The 25376-nt window shown below is 40.9% G+C and overlaps 1 long non-coding RNA gene across 1 annotated transcript; it reads right to left on the bottom strand.

Annotated features, from left to right (window-relative positions):
- Positions 1-303: 303 nt before the first annotated feature.
- Positions 304-495, bottom strand: LOC118729267. The gene is made up of 2 exons (XR_004991175.2): positions 457-495; positions 304-425 (listed from the first exon to the last, which is right to left on the bottom strand). It is a non-coding gene; the product is annotated as an uncharacterized LOC118729267 (long non-coding RNA).
- Between the last annotated feature and the right edge of the window lie 24881 nt (positions 496-25376).

Genomic DNA, 25376 nt, shown 5'->3' with positions numbered 1-25376 from the left:
AATATAACTTTTTCTGAGTTATAATTGGCATACAGTAAACTGCACATGTTTCAAGTGCATGATTTTAACCTATTTTTGAGTAATAAATATCAAGTCTTTTTCCACAGAACCAAACTACTTTTCTCCTTATCTTCAAGGCTAAGCTTTCTAAGGGCACTGTATTAATTCACTTTCTTAATTGTTCACCTTCCAGAAAGTCCATTCTCAATCCCTCTCAATCAAGCTTCTGTTCTCATTCCTAAGGAGGAATTGCTGTGGCGAAGCTTGACTGTCAAACCCAGTGGACACTTTTCTAACCTTTGCTCCTTAGATCCCTTGTGACATTTGCTGCCATTGACCATTCTCTATCATCTTATAAATGTCAATTTTCTTGCCATCCACAACAAAACAGTCTTCTGGTTCTTCTAGCCCTGACGAAGTTCCTTCTACCTGCCCCCTAAGTGGTAGATATGTCACAGCTCTGCCCTTCCTTGCTCTTCTCAATCTCTACATTCTCCCAAGTGAGCTCATGCTCTCAATTTGTTAGTCAGACTAACCATGTGTTGATGAGTCACAGATGAAGGATTACAGCATAGAGATCTCTTCTGACATCAGATTCATTTACATAAACTGCCCTTTGGACGTTTCTACCTGAATTTACCACAGACATATAATTTCATGTCCTAAAAACTCACTTTATTAGCATCCTCTCAAAAGCCTTCTCTTCTTTCTCTTTCTTTATTGGTTCTCAACCTCTTTAATGCCTCGACACTTTCATACAGTTCCCCATGTTGTGTTGACCCCCAACCATAACATGATTTTCCTTGCTACTTCATAACTTGGCTACTGTTATGAATCGTAATGTAAATATCTGTGTTTTCCAATGGTCTTAGGCTCTACAGCAGCAGTTCCCAACCTGTGCTAACAGGGTCACCTAAGAAAACTGCTAGCAGGGTCGCCTAAGACCATTGGAAAAGATGATGAGCATGTAAAACACAAATAAAAATATAATTTAGACAGAGGAAAATACTACAAAGAAATTGAGTGTCATAAACTAGAAAACAATAGAAGGGTGGGGAATTTGTGAGACATTATGGTGAGGGAACCTCTCAGAGGTGTGCCATTTGAACTACTTGTTGAGTGAATAAGTTAATCTTTCTCTCTTTCTTGGCTATGAAGAAAATAAGGTTAAAAAATGGACCAAAATATTAAAAGGAACCCACAGGGTGAATGTGAGGCACTGAGTGCATTAGAATCTCTCCAACAAATCTAGAACACATGTTTCCTGGCTTGGATATCTGAGATAAGATGCAGTTACTGGGCTTTTCCTTCTCACCGAAATATTATAGCTTGCTGTGCTTGTAATGCAAAGGAAATAGAAAAGTTATGAATCAGGAGGTCCCTCTCCTCAGTGTCTAAAATGAAAAATCAGTAGCAGTGTGCAAACTTGTCATCCCAAACTCTGCAGTTTCTCCAGAATATGAGGAAAAATATATAACTGCCTTATAAGTGGTATCCTGAATCTGACTCAGGGGATTGAATTCAGGATACTGGTTTCTGGGAAGACAGCAATAACAAAAACAAATTCACATAAAGGTCATATCTTCCAATTGAAGGGAACAGACAATAAGTAAGTAAACAGAAAAAAATATAATGTCAGAGAGTGATAAATAATAATTATAAAATAAAGGGGAGGAGTGCAAGGGGATAGGAGGTAGTGGGGGAGGAGCAATTTTAGGAGGCCTCTTCTGGGAGGTGATATTTGAGCAGAGACCTGAAAGGGGAGAAGGCACCAGCCCTAAGAGGGGAAGTAAGTCAGGAGGAGTAACAAAAGAGTTAGAGAGGGGTTTGCTTTACTCAGCAGAAGGGCCATTTCTCACTTTGATACTTTGCTATTTACAATCCTATGAGTACAAACAGGACATTTAGACTAGAAGAGGAAGTCCATTTGTCCTATAGACCTCTTATATGGAGGGATTTTTTTTCTAAACTTGTCTCATCATCCTAAATGAACTGATGTCCTCAAAAAGTACATACTCGATTCTCTTGTTGGAGATAAGAGTCAGAAAGAGTGGATGCACCAAGTATGTAGATTTGTTATAGTAGCAGCAGGAGGATAAAAATAACTCATTACCAAACTGGCCCTTTTTAGTCTAGTTAACTTTGCATTCAGTGAAATAAAATGTAAGAACAAGAATGCCTACATAGCATTTCCTTCCACAAAAGAAAGGACAGACAATGCAATTCCTGAAAATTTCATTTCCTAAGAGCTCATGTCTCATTGCTTAACCCTTGGAAAACCCACAACTCCTGTGGGGAATTAAAAGAAAGAACTAAGACTTGCTACCATTGAAGAGAAGCCAGAAGCCATTTGTACTTGGTTTTCATTGTTTTGGTTTCTGTTCTGAAGATGCTGCCTTTTGGAGAACACATTAATGCTGAGCTGGAGGATTTCTGCTTGAAGTTTTCAAATGACCCAGATGAGATGGCTGATGAGACAGACATCTGTACTTAAAAAAAAAAAAAAAAAAAGGATTTTAGGAAGAAGATGGGGATTTGAAGTCGAAGCCAGGGAGTTGAGTGCTGCCATCATTAGACTTGTGTGGCTTTCAACAAGTCACTGAACTCATCTTCCAGGAGGGCGAGGACCCAAATGCGCCTGGCATTTGGTAATCAATTTCGAAACATGTTGAAAATATTGGTTATTGGACATTGTTGTTCTAATTATCATTGTTTTTTCCCCTCTTGTTAAACTTCTCCTTTTCAGGGACCTTTTTTTTCTCAGCAAACTTATTCATTTGAACTTTTCCAGACCATTCTTGTGTTGAAGGAATGTATTGTAATGACTCAATTCAACACAACAGATATTTACATTTGAGAAAAAGGGAATTAGATATTGGAAAGGGTTAACAAAATAGGCCTGGCATTAACTTAATCTAAAGTAGGTTGAAGAAAGAGCTAGAGAGCATAAGCCAACAGTTAAAGGATTGTAAAAGAGGGTGGGAGGGATGAATTCCTTCAGGGAGAACAAGGGACAGGACTCCGTGGAGAAATGTGGCATAGAGAAAACTTAGTTACTTGTTCAGGAGTAAAACAGATGGAGAAAGGCCTGGCCTGGAAGTAGACTGGCCCCCTGGGTAGGGGCAGGCATGGGACAGAGTGGGCAGGAAGTTCAGAGCAGCACGTACAATCTGTGTTTGGTAAGCATGGCAGCAGCCAGTATGGGATTTTCCAGTACAGTCATCAGCATAAGAAGGCTGAGAGCAGGAAGGAAGGGCAAGTCCCCACAGGCCCAGTGACAGGGCACCGGAGTGAGTGATAATAACAGCTCCTGGCAGCCAGGCAGTACCTAATCAGGACCAGAAAATCTGGCATGAGTAGCAGGATCTCAGAAAGCTTTCTCACTATCACACACACACACACACACACACACACACACACACACACAGGCCACTCACTCTTTCTTCTGTTAAAAGTTATAACTATTTATTGAGCATAGCCTCTAGAGTCAGAGGCCTGGTTTGACTCTTGACTCCACCCTCTACTGGTGTGTAACCTTGGGCAAATTCTCAAGGTCTCTGTAGCACGGGTTGACTGACTGTAGTGCTTCCCAACACAGGATGCTGTGAGGAGTAAGTGAGATCATGTGTAGAGTCTGGAGCATAATAAATGCTCAATAAATAGAATGAATAAAAATGAAACCAATGGAACCAAAACTGGGCTCACACATGAGACTCAAGGTGATTTTCACAAGAGATATGTTTTTGAACCTAGAGAAGCAGGATCCGTAGGTAATGCTGCATCTCAGAGGTTAGAATGAGTTGCCTTTATGTCTCTCTGTCTGACTTAGGGTGGTTTTATGGATCAGCACAGGGTTGTGCTCAGGTGAGTTTCGGGGAGAGAGATGCAGGTTCTGGAACCCTGGCATGGGCATCCTATGCTGCCAGGCAGGGGTGTGAGAATTCTGGAACTGAGAAGCATAGCATGCCAGGCAAAAGTCTATAGTCAGTCCAGGAAGCCAGGTAACAAAGGCTGTGGGGTGAGGGACTCACTAGGAGGTGAAATCAGTGATCCAACAAAGAGGTCCTCATATAAAATTCCAGAGAGTTGATGGCTGGCTGAAAAGATAAACAAGATTGAGTGAGAACTCTTCAGGAGAGGGGAGATGGCAGAAAGGAGGGGAAAAATAAATAAACAAGAGAGAGTATGATGTGGAACAAGTTTAGGGAAGAAAGAGGAAGAGTGAGATCACGTGGTTAGGTGGAGTCACTTTTGGAGAAGGAGGCATTCCTCTCTAAAAACATGGGAAGGTGCCAAAACCGGTTTGGCTCAGTGGTAGAGCGTCGGTCTGCAGACCGAAAGGTCCCGGGTTCGATTCCGGTCAAGGGGCAGCATGTACGTTGATTGCGGACACATTCCCGTTGGGGGGTGTGCAGGAGGCGGCTGGTCGATGTTTCTCTCTCATCGACATTTCTCTATCTCTCTATCTCTCTCTCTTCCTCTCTGTAAAAAATCAATAAAATATTTTAATAAAAAAATAATAAAAACATGGAAGGTGAAGATGTAGAGACATACCAAGATGGAAAAGGGAACAGTCAGAGAAAACTTTGTGTGGCGGCCTCAGTCTCAGAGAGGAATGAAACAAAATCATTGGGGGGTGGCGGGGGTGAGGGGGGTGGAGAGGACTTAAGGAGAAAGTTTCCAATAGTGACTGTGGGGAGCTTGGTAGGGAGGCAACTGGAGATGAACTACTTCACTGTTGTGACTTCTGTGCATCTGGAAGGCACCTACCAGCTGCCTCACATGGAAACTGAAAGTTGGCTATATCAACAGCCTAAAATAGCAAAACCAAGCTCACCCTCCCCTGCTCCGGCTAACACAAACGGCCAGCACCCACTCTCCCCACTTCCTACCGAAAACTCTCCCCTTCGCACCCACTCCTCTCTGCAGACACCGCTCCCTTAGAGGTCCCTCAGGCAACCTGGAGGAACTGCTGTCTTTTCTCAGTTTCATTCTGACAGCCCTCCCTAGAGAATAAACACTCTCTTTCTTCTTGAAATCTTCTCCCTCACCCTCTCTCCTAATTTTGCACAGCAGATTTCCTTCTCACTTTGCAGGTCTCATTTTAAAGGTCACCAACTCAGAACAGGCTTTCCTGAAACCCTATCAGAAGGTCCTTTGCTAGCCCATGGTCTTAGGGCATTTCCCCTCCCACCCCTGTCACATTTATAAAGGAAGAAATAGATCTGTTGCTTTGTTTGTTTTCTTGGGTCCCCAACTACGTGCCTTGTCTTGTTGGTTGCTGGTGCCCAGTAAACATCTGTGGAATTCAGAGCAAATACTTAAAACTTCCCCTTCGTGCCAGACTGGGCTTATAGATAGAGCTTGCAGTCTTCCTTCCCCTTCTTTTAGTGGCACCTCATCTTACGTTTGCTAAAACATGTAACCTCAACCGTGGGCCCCATCTGTTACTACTATAAGAAATCTCCTTTACACTAAAATGTTACTGATACAACATATTACCAACCTCAAGAATATTGAAAGGTGATCACCTGAAAGGTCAGTATTTGACTTAGATGATACACCAGGGCCTATGCAATGTTTCTTTAAAAAAAAAATATTTTTATTGATTTTTTACAGAGAGGAAGAGAGAGGGATAGAGAGTTAGAAACATCGATGAGAGAGAATTGATAGAACTTGTGGTCTATGCATAGCCAGCTCTCTACCCATGGGTCGACACCAACAAATTCTAGAAAGGGAAATCTTTTTTTTTTTTTTTTTATCATCTCAACTATGATGGAGAGACTTTGCTGGACAGACCTTTCTGGACCCTAGTGGGGCCTTTTTCACCAAAGTGTTTCTGCCCACTCAGACTCCCAGTCCATGCTCCTCTCTGAGCTACATGCCTTCATGATAGTAAGAGTGTAAAGGCACTGGGTTCTCATGATGGAATTCCAGGGCCTTTAACACTTAAGTAGTAAATACCTATTTCAACCAATGGGACTTTCCAGATCCATAGAATTCATTCCATGCAGCCAGCCATTTCCTACACTTGTGCCTAAATTGCACTCTGACCAGGGGAGGCCATCTCATTGAATGAATCATCACTTTGGGAGTCTACTTTGTCACATTTGTCTCATGTAGGCACAATAATGTTTCAGAATGTAGCCCTTTCTCAGGCTTCTTGCATCCTCCCATCTTGAACTACTGATGCTTAGAGCTGAATATAATATGGTATGTAGGGCAGTTTGCCAAAAGAGTGTCATGAATTGAGACAGAGGCCTCCAGGCTCTCTTTCAGAGAGATTCCTTGCCCATCGACTCAATCCTCCACTGTCAACCATGGTTCTTATTATGACCACTTTAGTAACCATCTGCCCATATAACAAACAGATGCATTTTTGTGCATCAACATCACATTTTAGTCTTTTATGTAGGGGAGGATGAGGCTGTTCTTCAGAGTCATTTAAAATGGCTAAACTTTAAAAAGGACGTGTTTAGAGTGTGGTCAAAGGCTCATCTGAACCCCCAGAAATTGGAGGAGGAGAGAGGCCACCCTGAGATAGTTATTAAAGGACTGGAGCAATAACTACCATGTAGGCTGTTTCAGAAATTAACTTAATGTGAAAATAGGAATTACATGACTTGTCTAAATGTAAGGACAGGGAACATATGGACCTAGATTTGGCTTCCATTTCCCTTTGAAGTTAATGGGCGTTACAGGTGCTTATCTAATCATGGCATTTGGACCAGTGTGCTTTGCACATTCAGGTCTCTGTAATGAGATGCAATGTTTACTGATGTTCCCTACTCTTCCCCACGGACTGCAAAAATACCCTTTGCTCAACCCTGTCTAATCATTGCAAGTGACAACAGTAAATGCTAATCATAGAAGGTAGGTTTATGGGGAAGTAACACTGCCCAGATGGCATAAAAGATCTATTCCCAGGAAAAAAAGATTTAAGCAATCGTGTGAACTTCAGCCTGCTTAAGGCAGGGGTGGCAAACCTTTTTTCTACCAAGGGCCACGTGGTTATTTATAACATCATTTGCCTAATATAATCCACTTAATATAAATGCATGTAGCTATGAACAAAGCTCCTAGATTTATTGAATTTCAAGTCCCACCTGCTGTTGCCTTGCCACACCAAATGACTTAGAGGGCCTTGTACAGCCCAGGGGCCAGGCATTCCTCCCCTCGGGACTAAGAGAACCTCAGTGGCATAGTTATTCCAAAATAACAATTTTTAAAAAATCAGGTTGATAGTGTAGAAGTGAGGGGTTGGTGGGGAAGGTTGCTCTTGATGGTTGCTTAATGTGTAGAACTTGAGTCTCCCCCTTATCTCTTTCAAGGTCAAGCTTAAATCCCTATGTCTGGTGTCCCTGTCTACCAAAGCACTTACTGGCCAATCTCTAAATTAAGTTCTATTTATTAAACATTTACCAAACACCTACAAAGTTCCAGGGCTGGTTTAGGCCTTGGAGAGTTAAAGATAAAAGGATGTGAGGCCTGGCTTTAGGAGCTCTTTACCTATTTTGAATCCCTATATTATAGTTTGTCTAGAGTGTGAGTCTCCAACCTGGCTACTCAGTGGAATCACCAATGTAGTTAAAACAAACAAACAAACAAACAAACAAACAAACCAACAACGCTAATGCTCTGATCCCTCCCAGGTAAATATGATAAATATCAAGTCAGAATCTCTGAGGTTTGGACTATCAAAGTGTATATTTAACAAGTTCTCAAAAACAATTCTTATGCAGCCAGCATCAATGTATTTATTAATCGCTTTATATATTAAGCTCAGACAACCTGATTTAAGATTACTTGAAAAACACTGATTTTTTATATTTTTAAAGTTTATCATGGTATTGTGTTCAGGCTTTTGATGAATAAACATTTCTTAACCTGGAGTGCACATTAGAATTTTAGGGAGAACTTTTTTTTTTTTTTTTTTTTTTTTTTTTTTAATGCTGATACGAGGTCCTCACTGCATACCAATCAAATCAGAAACTTGAACCCCAGGCATTGACGTTGACATTAAAAAATTTCCCCAGGTGGCTTAGTGGGTTGAAGCATTGTCACATACACCAAAAAGTTGCGGGTTTGATCCCTGGTGGGGACATGTGGAAGGCAACCAATCCATGTTGTTTTTTTCCCTGTTGATGTGAATAAACATGCAGAACTGTGTCTTCCTGGAACCAGCCTGCAACTTCTGATAATTTCTTCCATTTGTATGGTTCTCTTCACTTTTAAAGTGCTTTCATCTGTTTACATATAATCTTGTAAACCCCTGGAAGAGACCTTCAAGATGTCTATGCCAGGGGTCAGCAAACACTCTGTAAAGGACTAGACAGTAAATGTCAGCTTTGTGGACCACACACCACAGCAACTGTGCTGCTGCAGATGGGGAGCAGCCAGACAACCTGTAAATGACACAGGCAGGTGTGTTCCAGTCAACTTTATTTACACAACAGGTTGGAGCTGGATTTGGCCCTCAGGCTGTTATTTGCTAACCCCTCATTTACACCAACCCTCTTATTTTACAATGAGGAAATGGAGTTCCCATTAATGATGGGATTTGACTCAGATCTTATAGCCAGGAAAAGGCAAAAATGGACCCAAAGTTCAGGTATTTAGAATTAAAGCAAAACAAAGACCCACAATCAGTGAGGAGTGTTTTTTTTTTTTTTTTTTTTTTTTTTTTTTTTTTTTTTTTTTTTTTTTTTTTTAATTAATTTCAGAGAGGAAGGGAGAGGGAAAGAGAGAGAGAAAATCCATGATAAGAGAGAATCACTGATCGGCTGCCTCCTGCATGCCTCCCACCAGGGATCGAACCTGTAACCCAGGCATGTACTCCTAACTGGAATCAAACCAGGACTTTTCAGTCCACAGGCTGAAGCTCTGAGCCAAACCAGCTAGGGCAGTGAGGAGTGTTTTTAAAATTACAGCTTAGAGGAGAGGGTTTTCTTGTCCTTGCCCACTGTGTTTCCCTGGATTTTGGTGGTTGTGATGTTGACCACTCTTGCAGGCTGCAAGATCCTGGTAAGTGGATCCTGCAAGTGTTCAGTGTTGTTAGTCCACAAGGCTTGGATGAAATGGTGCCCAGTACATGGAAGAGAAATGAACATATCAAGACCATGCATTTGGAGCTCAGTCTCAAGTGTTGAGGTCAAGACAAACTAAGGCTGGCTGGCTTTTTGACTTCTTTAGCTGTCTTTCATTAATATCTAGTTTACTAGGCTTATGCTCTTTGTAACTTCAAATAATGTTTATGTAATGGCAGAAAAAGTTTTGGGGGTTGAGGCAATAGGATAAAGCAAAGTTCAGAAGTCTATTTTTAAAAAGTCAACTGTCATGTTTGCAAAAATAAATAAATAAATAAATAAATAAATAAATAAATAAATAAAAACTGTAAGAAATCATTTGGAGCACTATCTCAGTCCAGTAAATACGCATGCTGTTAGTCTCATTTGTTAAATCCGGAGGCCTTTCCCCTCTGCCCCCCCCCCCCCATTTCCTCTCATGCAGACTTCCTTTTGACCTTGGAAATACTGTTTACAGTTGGGTGAACCTGGAACTCTCCCTTCTTGATTCAAGTTTAGCAAATGAACAGGAATAACCTGCAGAACCTGTTCAGCAATTTCAGACTATAAACAAGCAATCCAAGGGGAACAGGGGTAGATATTACTTTATGACTGCAATTAAAATCTTCTCTCACAAGATTGTCAACACACCAGGTTGAGCAGAGGCTTGAGAAAGTTGCTCACTTCCCAGGCAGGTTTGCTGGCTAGCAAGCATGTAATGCCATCCTGGGTGCTTGCTTAATGCAAAGTACAATGGACTATTTTCCCATATCCCTGCTTTAAAAGGTGATATGTTTTTCACACACACATACATGCACTTTCACACACATACAGACATGGTTGCTAGTATAAAAACAAATGCAAGATGAAATATTATAGTTTTAAGAAGGGAGGAAAAAACGCACCTTTCAAAAAACAATTCACCCTGGTCAAATGCTTAGGAAATGAATTAGGTGGACATTTAGCCAACAAATACAAGATGTATTTACAATAGCTTTAAAGCAATATAATTTTCATACTCACTATATAGAATCACATTATTTGATTTAAAAATTTTGTACCATGGCCGAAACCGGTTTGGCTCAGTGGTAGAGAGTAGGTCTGCGGACTGAGGGGTCCCGGGTAAGATTCCTGTCAAGGGCATGTACATTGGTTGTGGGCGCATCCCCGGTAGGGGGTGTGCAGGAGGCAGCTGGTCAATGTTTCTCTCTCATGGATGTTTCTGGCTCTTTATCTCTCTCCTTCCTCTCTGTAAAAAGTCAATAAAATATATTTTTAAAAAATAAAAAAATAAAAATTTTGTACCATGATACAATTTGGGACTTACAAAAGAAAGACATTGTGGTTCCTGCTCTTTACTGGATGACAATTGAGGAGAAAGGATAATGAATGTGTATGTGCATCACTGAATGAATGGCGTACAAAATTTAAAAAATGAAGACCCCAGATGAGTGGAGTTGACAACAATTTTGACTTGAATTCAATGAAGAGTATTTTCAGTGTAGAATGGAATGGCTAGGAGAATGTGACATTTAAGTTAGGTTTTGAAAGATAAATTTGGAGAGCAGAGTGGAAGGTGAGGACCATTTCAAGCTAGAGGCTGAAGCATGGAAGCATAAATGAAGTGTGCCATCTGGCTGAGGTAGTGCATTTTCCTGGAGCCCGGTGGTGCCTTGGCTGTGGAGCAAGGTGGAAGTGGCATGTGAGAAACTGAATAATGTCATAGTAAAGTCTGTGAGCTTGGGTTCAACCCCAGCTCTAACACTCAATCTATAACTCTGGAGAAGTAGCTTCTGTTCCATGAGCCTCAGATTGTTCGTCTGTAAAATATATATGTGTGTGTGTGTGTGTGTGTGTGTGTATATGTGTGTGTGTGTGTGTGTGTGTGTATATATATATATATATATATATATATATATATATATATATATTATGTGAAGTGTCCCCTTGGGACTCTCCTGGGAGACTGGGAGTTCAATCACTCACTATGATGTGTGTTGACCACCAGGGAGCAGTGTGGAATGAAGGAAGGCCCAAGCTGGCAGCTGGAAGGCCCCAATTGTCCCTGATCACCTGCCAGGTCTAAGAACCCTATCCGTGCATGAATTTTGTGCACCAGGCCTCTGGTTGGGTAATAAAAGTGTCCATTTTATCAGTTATTTTAAAGATTAAATGAGATAATCTATGTTAAATTCTTTGTGGAATCCTTGGCACACAGAAAAGACTCAATAAATAATAGCTATAACATTATGGCATTTGTTGAAAGTCAAAGGGAATTATAATTCTTCAGACATGTTAGTGCTTACCCTTTTTAGGCATGTCTTTGTGACCTAAAAATCTCTTCTCAGACTATAACTTCTTTCCACTCTTGTCCCTGATTCAGGCAAGGCTGCCACTAGCATGGAGACCAACTGTATAAGCCCATAGAGGAGCACTCAGAAGTCCAACTCTCCAGAGCAACCATCATGAGTCAGGACTTTGGAGATCTAATCTGAATGCTATGACTGACACGTTCTCTGAGCCTTTGGTTACCTCTAGAATCTACTAGTATAAGATGGACTTTAATACTGATATTAGGAGAGAACAATCATAAACCCACCACCATTTCCTACTTCCTGAAAGACACCTAATGCTAAGTAAGATAATGTGTCTCTTTCTACAATTTACTGCATGTGTGCTAAGTCTCAACTAAACATTTTTTAAAATAAAAGAATAGTAAATTATAGTGGAAATATCAAGAAAAGCCCACAAGATGTTACCTTAAGAAAAGGTTTGTAGATGAGGAAATTGAAGCCTCTATAGCTGACATAACATGTGAAGGTCATCTGGAGCATGAGGTCTCTCCATGCAAAAGTGGAAGCCTCCTTGTATATCATACTACTAGTAGTCCATCTGGCTGATTTATAGAAATATTAACAGCTTACTTTTTCTAATAATAAGGACCTTTGGTTAGGACAGAGAATAAGTCTCATGATTGTGCCCAGAAGAATTATGCCAACTAAAGATTATGTATGGGGCAATTGTTATGCAAAGTCATGCTCTTCATAAATAGAGAGACCCCCATGAACTGTCTTGCCCTCCCTGGAGCTGTCAACGTGTCTGAATTGTTAGGAGCATCCCCACCAGCCTCCATACTGTATATGGTCTGTTCCTTTGATGGGCCTGTTATGACTGTTTGATGACCATGAAATATCATTTAAAAGAGAGCTTGACATCTTTTTGTTGTTGGTGTGCCTTCATGCCATGAATACAGGAAGGTTTTACTTGGCCTGAATCAGTATATTGCTGGTTGCCAGGGGCAGAGCACTGACTGCCGCTGGGTTTCCCAGCAGTCTCAGGGGCTCCCATAACCCCTGTGTGTGCTGCTCCCTGGGGGTGAAGAGTTGATGACTAGAAGTGAATATATCCTGCCTTCTCCCCTTGTATCTGAACCCTTGGAAGCTGACTTCCAGTTTGAGCTACTCCCCAGGACATTCTCTTAAGGTGACTTCACTGTCTAGTGCTATTGCGAGGGCCTAGAAGAGTCCCTTGGGAAACTTATCAGATGGTCTGATGAAAATGGTGGGATCCTACCTCCCATGGTCCAGTTGTTTTTTATCATCATATTTGCCTTTGGGTTGCTTTAAAAAAAACACTGTAAGAAATACATACTCCTTTCTAAGAGGTATAGACTTGTTTCATGAAGGCTCAAAACAGCCTCACAGCATAAATCTCTCTTATCTCATTCTTTGTTTGCTTTGAACTGGGTCAGACCAGGTGATTTTATAACCTCCCTCTCTCCCTTCTTCCCTACCTTCCCAGCTTCTGGTCTTCTGACATTTCTGATTCTCAGGGAGTGGCCAGACAGTGCTCCGAGGATGGGTTGGGCCAGGTCAGCTTCTGAAGGCATGTGGGCACTTAAAGACCCTGTGCAGAAATAATGTACGGAGAGAAACTGACCAAACCTGAATTCTGAAAGAACTTGACACAATTATAACCATTAGCAAGTACTGAGCATTTGATGTTTGTCAGGCCAAAGGTTAGCAGTTTACAGGGATCATAGTACCTGCTGTTTGCAGCACTCTAAGAAATTGTTTCTTCTATTATTATTATTTTACAGATTGAGGATCTGAAAGGCTAAATGAGTTGCCTGAAACAGCATAGTTTGTGGCAGAGTCCAAATTCAGTCCCTAGGGCTGTTGAACTCTGGAGGCCATACCCTTAGCCACTAGGTTATCCTGATTTAGTTCTGGTGTGTGGAGACTATTGCCAATTTTAAGAATAAGCTGTGCTCAGATATAAATAAATCACAAATATGGATGTGTCGAATTCATTCCTGTCAAACTGCAAAGGACAAGAAGTTATCCTCATGACTAACAGGCAACAGAAGACAGGTTGTGGAGTTTTTTGGGTAATTCTAGGTATTTGGACACCTGGTCAGTTATTCTGGGTTTCTGTGGTGGGGGTAAGCGGAACATGGGGAGGGTGAGCTCATTATTACAGAAACCATTTCCTGAGAGCTTGACTTCAGGAAATGCTGGAGCATTAAAAATACCAGCTGAGTGGGAGCCATGGTGGGAGCATGGCTCACTTTCAGTAATTGTGTCCACAGATCATGAAGGATTTGGGGAACACAGAAGATGTTCATACCAGGCTTGCTTGTGGGTGGTGCATTATGAAATGTTCAGTAGGTTGAGCAGCATGGTCAACTTTTGAGAAGAGTTCAACATTTAAGAATCTCCATGGAAATTGTGAGAGTTGACTCACCCATTCACACAATGATTCACAGACATCAATTGTCCACCTACTAAGTGCGAGGCCTTGTGCCAGGCACTTTGGGGTAATGCAAGAGGAGTGAAGTGTGCTCCTTGCCCTTTAGTGCAGAATTTCTCAGCTGGTAGCAGTGAAACAGGCTGCTTTCTTTAGTTCTTTATTCCTTTGCTTCTTGAAGCTTTGATGAAAGGAGGACTAATCCTTAAAGAAAGGCATTTTGTCTTATTTTTCAGCACAAAAGATTTTCAAAAACCTGGTCTGGTAACTCCCAGGCCTTTGGATCAGGAGGAAGTGATTATCAGGAGGAGAGAATCAGAAGCTTAGCCTGGCTCAGCTTTGTCACTGTAGAATGAGGCAGAGTAGAGGTAAGAAGAATTATTAATCAAATGTTCATGTTCTGTACCCTTGAAATGTGTACAGAGGATTCTTTTGGCTTAACAGTTTAAAATTATATCTTATATAAAACACTTGAGGCTCAATGCATAAAAATTTGTGCAAGAGTAGGCCTTCCTTCCATGCTGCCAGCACTGGCTTCCTCTGGCACCTGGGACTCAGGCTTCCCTCCTCTGGCCACCCTCAGGCACCCAGGACCCCCAGGCTGGCTTCCCTCAGGCCACCTGCAGGCACCTGGGGCCCAGGCTGTCTTTCCTCCAGCCCCGGCTTCATCAGGAAGGCATCCAGAAGACATTCAATCTGATTAGCATATTACCCTTTTATTATTATAGACTAGAGGCCCAGTGCATAAAATTTGTGCACCAGGAGGCAGTGTCTCTCAGCCCGGCCTGCACCCTCTCCAATCCAGATCTCCCTCAGGGGATGTCTGACTGCCAGTTTAGGCCTGATCTGAAACCAGCAAACATCCCTCTTGCAATCCAGGACCACTGGCTTCTAACCACTCACCTGCCTGCCTGCCTAATTTTCCTAACTGCTCCCCTGCTTGCCTGGTCATCCCTAATGGCCCTCCCCTGCAGGCCTGATCACCCCCAACTGCTTTTCCCTGAAGGCCTGGTTGCCCCTAACTGCTTTCCCCTGCAAACCTGATTGCCCCTAACACCCTGCCAGCCTGATCTCCCCCTGAACTGCTCTCCCCTGCTAGCCTGATTGATCCTAATTGCCTATGCCTTGGCCTCCACCACCGTGACTTTGTCTGGAAGGAAGTTGGACATCCAGAAGATGGCCAGTTGACCTGGTCTAATTAGCCTATCACCCTTTTATTAGTATAGATAAATTATATAGTATATAATTGCTTAAATGTGGGGGGAGTCATTTTCAGCAGGAGGAGATGCTCTTGGCAGACAATACATAACCCCTATATCTGGACTGAAAGCCAGTCATATGCACTATACTGCCAAACTGATTATTAAAAAAATTTGAACTGCTTTCTTACACCTTGACCAAACAGCTGTTGTCCTTAAAATTCATCCTCAGCTCCCACCTTAGGTTCTGCCTTCACAGTTCACCCAGATTAGGTTCTGATTGGTAGGTTCCTATGTCAGTCAGCATCAAAAGCCTCACCTCCTAAGCAGCCATTGGCTCCACTGGGAAATCTAGAATGGCCCTGCCTTCATGTCAGCACCAGCCCTTCAGTCACACCCCCAGTCTGCTACCAAGTGTATCCTTGGCTGCTCTGAGAAGTGGCACCTCAGGTCTGTGCTGGTGGCAATTTTGAATTCTCATCCCTGATCTAATCTTCTTACAGTGTTAGCTCTGTGAAGGAACTGCCTTTGCAGTTCACTCAGATTAGATTCTGATTGGTTGGTTTCTATGCTAGCACTGCATGGTGACTGGTTGTTTTATCATCCTGGTCATGATAGACACAGGCTATATATATATATATATAATGCATATTAAAGTATAATACTGTAATGATGACTTATAAACCCATGATCCAGCCTAAGTACCATAGTATTATCAATAACTTGCATGTCCTTGTGTGTTCCTCTTCTAGCCTTATGGACACCTACAGGTAGCACTACATTGACTTTGCATTTATCAGATAGAGTGTGGACATTTCAAATCTGTTGATGTGTATGGGATGCTGTTCATAAGGAAAATCATGGAGATAGCTTAAAAAACAAAATTCAACTGAGTGGATTTTAAAGATCTATTGGCTTTGTTCAATAATTCACAAATTGGACAGCATCTCCTGTAGCAGATCGAAAGGAGCTCTGAGAAATTACGCAATGAAAAAATTTTACAGGAAAAGGGAGTGGTCATAAGGAAGTTATACCAGGCAAGAAGCATATTGGTTGTGGCAAAGTCACCTGGGATGGTAGTTTATCAGGTAGATTTAACTCACTAATGTTGACAAGGTAATTCCTGATTGACTGGCTTAAGATTTCACTTCTGAAAGAGGTCAAAACTGTAATGAAGTCTTGGTTTGGTGACATGGGCTTAGCACAAGTGTCTCCATTTTTGGGCTTGTTGTCTCATTTTTAACAGGTCCAGGGTTTATTGTGCCACTGCTGATAGATCCATGACTGCGTTTGTTTCCATTCAGGGCACAACTAATACACAAATGCTATTCTTCCTGAAGAGGTTGCAGAGCACAAGGTTATGATAATAGACCCAAAGATCAGGAAATCTGGCTTCAATTCTCACCTCCATCGGTATGAACCTGTTATATGACCACAGGCCCACAACATAACCTCTTTGAGCCTCAATTTCCTCATCATTAAAACAGAGATGAAGCAATAATACCATTTCATAGTGGCAGTAAGAATTGAAGGAATACATGTGTGGAAACTACTTGGCACATGTTTAGTGCTCAATTAAAAGTAGCCAAATTCAAGTCAAAATAAAAACTAAAAAACTCTTTAAAAAACTGTGCAGTGCCCTAGCTATAACCAAGGAAATATGTGGAATCTAAATTTGGTCATCTATATTATTTTTACTTCTGCTTTTTACTTTCCCCTTTTTTTCCACTCTTCACTCCTGGGTCTTAACATGTTTGCCAATATTATATATAGGTCGTCAAGAGAAAAGTAACTCAAACAGCAGCTATTTTAGGCAAGATGTGATATGATGGAATTCTAGGTTAAAAATGTAAATGCTTATAGTGAGCAAAAGTAATGCAAATTAATCATAAGAGCTGATTTAATCATTTTTTTTTTTTTCCTGTGGTGGTGGTGGTACTGATTAACAAAATTTTGGTGGTTAAACAAATTCATTAATTTTTCAATTGCATTAAATTTTAAAACTCTTAGATACTGATGCAAAAGAATAAAACATTGTTTTAAAAAATCTTATTTTTCTTCATTTTTTTTTAAAAAAAGTCTTATTTTCTTCCCTCTTAGAAAAACTTGTTGGAAGATAGCGGCTAACAGGAAAGAGGTGAAGGAGAGGGTGTGAGTGAGGGGGTGAAAGAAGAGTGTGTGGATGTCTGCGGTGTGTGTATGAGGGACAGGTAAATCCAGCAGGATTAGCAGGGGCTAGCATACCAGGATCTCCTGGATAGGGAGCATCTACCACTGCTGTGGACTACAGGTGCTTGGGCATGGAGCCAATGCCATCTTGAAGGGGAGAGTGGCCTCTTCTAGGAACTCATCAGCACCACCACCCACACTGTCGGTGACCGTACAGCCATTCCAACCAAAATTCTGCTGTGCCACCCACAGACCTGAAGACCCTAGGAAGTCCACTTCCAAGGGTGCACAGCTCCCACAGCAGTAAGTGCAACTCCTCCCTCCCCAGCTGCCAACCTCAAGACACCTCAGTTGTACCTTCCCAGAGTGCCCAACAGGCTGCTCTTAGGTGCCACTGCAAGCCCCTGCTGGGCATGTCCAAAAAAAAAAAAACCCTGGCAGTAGACATTCTGAATTTCCCTTTCCTGGCTGTCTGCCCACAGACACCTCAGTTGTATGGCTTCAGTGCAACAGTCCCTCTCAGTGCGTGAGTGTACCACCCTGGCAAAGGGCCTCCGGTGCCTCTGTGAGCAGTCACTAGGTTCACTCATATCCAACCAAGGGTGCAAGGCCCTGGCAGCAGAAACTCGGACTTCTCCCTACTTGGCTGCTGACCTCCAGTCACTGCAGTCATACTGATCCAGTGCATAAGCCCCCTGTGCCTGCTGTCTTGGCAGGCGGCCCATGGGTGCTTCTTTGAGCTGCTGCAAGACACAAGGCCAGCTCTTGGCATTCAGTTCCCCTGGTAGCACTGCTCCAGCACATGGACCCCCTGAGCCCACTACCCCAACAGACAACTCCTGGGTGCCTCTGTAAGCAGCCACTGGGCATGTATATCCAACCAATGACCTAGTTTCTGCTTCGGGAGATGAGTGGCACACCACAATTGTTCCGATTTAGCATGTGGGCCCCACGAGGACACACCCCTTTCAGACAGCTCCTGGGTGCCTCTGTGAGCTACCACTGGGTGTGTACCTCTCTAACCAAGGGTGTGCAGCTCCCTCAGAAGGATCCATGACTTCCTCCTCCCAGCTACTTACTTTTGGGCAGCTTGTGAGTTACTGAGGACTTGCCTCCCTGAACAAAGTCACACTGTTTTAGCCATAGTCTCAGAGAATCCCACATCTTCAGCTGCTGGATCCTGAACCCCCTTGTGATTCAGAGAAGGAAATCACTTTGGCCAGAGACCCACTGCCTCAACCAAAGACTAAGATTCCTCTCATGGGATCTGGGTCCCTCATAGTGAATTGCAGAGCGATGCTAATCCAACAACAGTCACACCACACCAGCCAAATTCTCAGTTCTGAGCCTCAGCCCCTAGACTCCTCCCCTCCCAGGCTGTGGATTCTGGGAACCCATAGTGAGCGTATACCAGTGAGACCTCAGACAATCTTTTCCACAATAGCTGGAGCCATGATCACATCCAAAATAGCTTTCATAACAAAGCCGAGGGTGAGTCACATTGCCAACACATGATGAGACTTAATCCATGCATAAGAAACTAACATTCAAGATCAATGACATCAATAGAACCCAAGTAGCTCAAGTAGAGAGCTCAACTAGATCACCCAGCCCACGATACCTGAGAAACTGCACCAGTAGCACTACCCACAAAAGAACCTGGCTAGCAAAGCAGTTGGGTTTAAGACACAGAAACAATTAAAATGTTATAGCAAAAAATGGGAAGACAAAAAACAATCCCCAAAGGAAAGAAAAAGAGGAATCGCCAGAAAGGGAATTAAATGAAATGTGGGCAAGTAACATTTCAGAGAAATAATTCAGAGTAATGGTTATAAGGATGCTGAAACGGCTGGATGACACATACAACTGAATGAGAATTACAAAGAACTGAATGAGAATGTCACCAACATGAAAAGGAACCAAGAGGAAATGAAGAATGACATAGTTGCAACAAAGAACACAATGGAAGGCTTAAATATTAGATTAGAAGAGGCTGAGGACCACACCAGCGAATTAGAAGATAAAGTAAGAAAAAACACACAAACACAGCAGCAACTGAAACAAAAGCTTAAAAAGCAGGAGGAAAGTCTAAGGGAGCTTTGGGACAACACAGACCAAAACAAATTCTGCATAATAGGGTACCAAAAGGAGAGGCAGTGGATCAAGGAATAGAAAAATTGTTTGAAGAAATAATGTCAGAAAACTTCTCTGATGTTGGCAAGAAAAAAAACCCATGCAAGTCCAAGAATCACATAGAGTCCCAAAAAAGATGAACCCAAAGAGACCAACACCAAGACACATTATAATTAAATTGGCAAATATCAACAACAATGTATGAATCTTAACGGCTGCCAGAGAGAGATAGAAAGTTACCACCAAGGGATCTCCCATTAGAATATCAACTGGTTTCTCAACAGAAACACACCAGGCCAGAAGGGAATGGAATGAAATATATAAAGTTATGCAAAGCAAGATACTGAATCCAGGAATACTTTACCCAGCAAGAATATCATTCAAAATTGAAGGTGGAATCAGGACCTTCAAAGAAAAAAAAGGGCTAAGAGTTTATTACCACAAGCCAGCAATGCAAGAAATGCTAAAGGAACTGCTGTAAAAAGAAGAAACAGAAAGGCAAAAAGTAACATAAACATAAAGAATAAAAATGGTGACAAACAAGAACTTATCAATAATAACATTAAACATAAACGGATTAAAGACTTCAATACAAGAACATAGGGTAGCTGAATGGGTAAGAAAAGATGATAAAAAAATGATCCATATATTTTCTGTCTAGAAGAGACCCACCTCAGAATAAAGGACTTACACAGACTGATAGTGAAGGAATGAAAAAAAAAAATTTTTCAGGCAAATAAAAATGAGGAAAAAGCTGGGGTTGCAATACTTATATCTGACAAAATAGGCCTCAAAGTAAAGACCATAACAAAAGATAAGGAGGGACATTTCATAATACAGTATTAAAGGGAGAAATTCAACAAGAGAATGTATCTCTGGTAAACATATATGCACTCAATACAGGAGCACCCAAATACATAAAACAACTTATGGAAGATATCAAGAGAATGATTGAGAGCAATACAGTCATAGTAGGGGACTTTTGTATCCCACTGACACCAATGGATAAATCCTCTAAACAAAAAATCAGCAAAGAAACAGCAATCCTAAATGACTCACTAGATCAGATGGACTTATTAATTGACATCCTCAGAACATTTCACCCCCAAGCTACAGAATATACATTCTTCTCAAGTGCACCTGGTGGTATATTTTCAGAGATAGAACACATATTAGGGACACAGGAAAAGTCTATTCAAATTCAAGAAGATAGAAATCATAACAACCATTTTCTCAGATCACAATGGCATAAAATTAGAAATCAACTACAATAAAAACAATAAAAAATCAAACACTTGGAGGCTAAATAGCATGCTATTAAATAATGATTGGGTAACCAAAGAGATAAATAAAAAGTATCCTGGAAACAAATAACAATGAAAATATACAATTCAAAATCTATGGGATACAATGAAAGCAGTCCTGAGAGGGAAGTTCATAGCTATACAGGCCTAACTCAAAAAACAAGAAAAAAAAAGGTAATAAATTATCTAATATTGCAACTTAAAGAATTAGAAAGAGAGAAAGAAGAAAAGCCTACAGTAACCAGAAGGAAGGAAAGAATAAAGATCAGAGCAGAAATAAATGACATAGAAATAAAAAAAAATACAAAAGATTAATGAAAATAAGAGCTGGTTCTTTGAAAGAATAAACAAGATTGATGAACTTCTAGCTAGGCTCACAAAAAGCAAAGAGAGAGGACACACATAAACAAAATCAGAAATGAAAGTAGTGAAGTAACAACTGACCCCACAGATATAAAGGATTGTAAAAAAATACTATGAACAATTCTACTCCAACAAACTGGACAACCTTGAGGAAATGGACATATTCCTAGAAAAATACAAGCTTTCAGAAATCAATCAGAAATAATAAAAAACAGAATAGGCTGATAACTACTGATGAAATTTAAACAGTAATCAAAAAGCTTCCAGCATACAAAAGCCCTGGACTAGATGGCCTCACCGGGGAGTATTACCAAACATTCAAAGAAGAACTAAAACCAACCCTTCTCAGACTATTCCAAAAAGTTCAAGAGGAAGTCACACTTCCAAGCTCTTTCTATGAAGCCAGCATTACCCTAATACAAAAACCAGATAAAGACACTATAAAGAAAGAGAATTACAGGCCAATATCCCTGATGAACATAGATGATAAAATCCTAGCAAACCAGATCCAGCATTACATTAAAAATATTATACACCATGATCAAGTAGTATTTTTTTCAGGGATGCAAGGATGGTACAATATCTGCAAATCAATAAACGTGATACATCACATAAACAAAGTGAGAGACAAAAATCACATAATCATATCAATTTATGCAGAAAAGGCATTTGACAATGTCCAACATGTTTTTCTGAAAGAAAAAAAAATGCTCAGCAAAGTGGGAATAGAGGGATTTTACCTCAACATAATAAAAGCCTTATATGACAAACCTAGAGCCAACATCATACTAAATGGGCAAAAACTAAAACCATTTCTCCTAAGAATAGGAATAAGAAATGATCCCACTTTCAACATGCCTGTTCGACATAGTACTGGAAGTATTAGGCATTGCTATCAGATAAGAAGAAGAAATAAAAGGCAACCAAACTGGAAAAGTAAAATTGTCATTATTCACAGATGACATGATACTATACATAAAAACCCTAAAGACTCTACCACAAAATTATTATACTCAATAATTGAATTTGGCAATGTAGCAGGATACAAAATTAAACCCCCCAAAATCTGGCATTTTTATATACCAATAGTAAACTTACAGAAAGAGAGATTAAAAAAAAATCCCATTTACCATTGCACCAAAAAAATTAAAATAACCTAGGAATAAACTTCACTAAGAAGGTAGAAGACGTACTCAGAAAACTACAGGACACTGGAAAAAAAGATAGAGGAAGAGATAAACAGTTGAAAGAACATACCGTGTTCTTGGATTGGTAAAATCAACATAATTAAAATGTCCATACTACCCAAAGCAATCTATTGATTCAATGCACTCTTCATTAAAATACTAAGGGCATATTTCACAGACCTAGGATGAACTCTCCAAAACTTCATCTGGAATAAAAAAGACCCCAAGTAGCTACAGCAATCCTGAGAAAGAAGAACAAAGTAGGAGGGGTCTCAATACCAGATATCAGGCTGTATTTCAAAGCCACTTTTCTCAGAACTGCCTGGTACTGAAACAAGAACAGACATATAGACCAATGGAATAGAATAGAGAACCCAGAAATCAACCCAAACCACCATATTCAATTAATATTTGACAAAGGAGGCCAGAGTATACAATGGAGTCAAGACAGTCTCTTTAATAAATGGTGTTGGGAAAATTGGACAGAAACATGCAAAAAAATTAAACTAGACTGTCAACTTGCACCATACACAAAAATAAACTCAAAATGATTAAAGGACTTAAATGTAATATGAGAAACCATAAAAATCTTAGAGGAGTCCATGGGCAGCAAAATCTCAGACATATGCTGAAGCAACATCTTCACTGATACAGCTCCTAGGGCAATGGAAGCTAAGGAGAAAATAAACAAATGGGACTACATCAAAATTAAAAGCTTCTGCACAGCAAAAGAAACCATCAACAAAGCAACAAGAAAGTCCACTTCATGGGAAAACATACTTGCCAATGTTATCTCCGATAAAGGTTTAATCTCCAACATTTACAGGGAACTCATACAACTTAACAAAAGGAAGATAAACAATTCAATCAAAAAATGGGAAAAGGATCTAAATAGATACTTTTCCACAGAGGACATAAAGAAGGCCAAGAGCCGAAACTGGTTTGGCTCAGTGGTAGAGCGTCGGTCTGCAGACTGAAGGGTCCAGGGTTTGATTCCGGTTAAGGGCATGTACCTTGGTTGCGGGCACATCCCTGGTAGGGGGTGTGCAAGAGGCAACTGGTCGATGTTACTCTCTCATCGACATTTCTAGCTCTCTATCTCTCTCCCTTCCTCTCTGTAAAAAATCAATAAAATATATATATATATTTTTAAAAAAGGCCAAGAGACATATGAAAATATGCTCAAAGTCACTAATCATCTGAGAGATGCAAATAAAAAAAATAATGAGATGCTATCTTACACCTGTCAGAATGGCTATCATCAACAAATCAACAAATGACAAGTGCTGGTGAGATGTGGAGAAAAAGAAACTACTGGTGGGAATGCAGACTGGTGCAACCACTGTGCATAACAGTATGGAGTTTCTCAAAAAACTAAAAATGGAACTCCCATTTGATCCAGTGTTCCCTCTTCTAGGAATATATCCCAAGAACCTACAAACACCAATCAGAAAAGATATATGCATACCTATGTTCATAGCAGCACAATTTACAATAACTAAGATTTGGAAACAGGCTAAGTGCCCATCAGCAGATGAGTGGATTAAAAAACAGTGGTACATCTATACAATGGAATACTATGCTGCTATTAAAAGGAAGGGTCTCCTATTATTTGCAATAGCATGAATGAAGCTGGAGAGCATTATGATAAGCGAAATAAGTCAGTCATATAAAAATAAATATCACGTGATCTCCCTCATTTGTGGAATGTAATGAACAACATAAGCTGATGAACAAAACAGATCCAGAGACAAAGAACCATTGATCAGATGCTCAAACCTCAGACAGAAGGTAGAGGAGCTTGGGAGTGAGGGGAAGAGATCAACCAAAGGACTTGTATGCATGCATATAAGCATAACCAAAGGACACAGACATCAGGGAGGTGAGGGCATAAGCAGGAGTGGGGGTTATTGGGGGGAAAGGACACATATGCAATACCTAAATCAATAAATAAAGAAAAAAAGAAACATAAAATAAAGAAAAACTTTGTCTCTGAATAGTATCTATAATAATAAAAGCATATGCCAATTAACTGGACAACTGACCTACCTTGTGGACATCCTTTTGAATGTCCTTCTAAACGACCTTCCAGATGAAGCCAGGGCTGGGAGAGCGAAGCCGCTTGCACGAATTTCATGCATCGGGCCTCTAGTATATAAATATATATGAATGGTGTCCTGGGGACAGGCAGGGGTCTTTCCATTGCATGGGGCTTGTGCAGGGAGAAGTAGGCGGGCATTGATGCTTGCCTGAGTCCAGCGAGGCTCTGGGACTGGAGAATAGAAATGGTCCTAGGGTAGGGCAGGATATGGTCGGCCAGGACTTTTGTCTCTCTAGGAGGGTCCTTTACTCCAGAAGGAAAAAGAGAAGGAAAAACAGAGCATACAGTGCTGGATGTGGAAAGAACTAGGAGAGCTATCCTAGAAAATAAACATTAGTGACAAGGAGAGAAACTGCTTTTACAGGCAAAGGAGATCTGATGGGAAAATGGAAAGCTCCCAAAGACCCCCTGAAAAATGAAAGGTTTGTAAGCAGAGACACAGAATTCTATGGCAGGTGGATTTTTCTTAGTTGTGAGTAGCTTCTATATATATTTTATTAATTTCAGAGAGGAAGGGAGAGGGAGAGAGAAAAAACAAAACAAAACATGAATGATGAGAGATAATAGTTGATTGGCTGCCTCCTGCACAGGATAGAACCCACAACCGGGACTGTGGTCTGACCAGGAATTGAATTGTGACCTTTTACTTGGGTTGCCCCTCAACCACTGAGCCATGCCAGCAGGGCACTCTTAGTAACTTCTTTATGTGGCAGTGACAGGGCAGTAATTTCTAAAGATAATCATCCCAGGAATCAGAAAGCAGCATAGGGGCTTGGAGCAAAACAGAAGCTGGGGGCACCTCATACACCTTCCCATTAAGAAGACATGAAAATGCAGTTCACACAACTGCAGTGACAGTCAGCAAAGAAACCCAGAATGGCGATCGCTTCCAAATGTGCCAAGAACATTAAAAGCAGAGCAATACAGAAAAATGACCTCACCTTTAGTAAACCAGCCTCCGCCCACTAATTCTCAGCTTCATGAAGACAGAGAATTTTGGGTTTTGTTTACTGTTCTCTTCTACCCAGAAGAGTGGTCAATCATAGGATAGAACCCACAACTCAATAAATATTTGTGAAGTGGAAAAAGTGACACCTAGCTGCCTT

Source organism: Pipistrellus kuhlii, unplaced genomic scaffold (genome assembly GCF_014108245.1).
Source record: "Pipistrellus kuhlii isolate mPipKuh1 unplaced genomic scaffold, mPipKuh1.p scaffold_m20_p_3, whole genome shotgun sequence".
Lineage (NCBI taxonomy): Eukaryota > Metazoa > Chordata > Mammalia > Chiroptera > Vespertilionidae > Pipistrellus > Pipistrellus kuhlii.
This window is presented reverse-complemented; position numbering and strand designations above follow the sequence as displayed.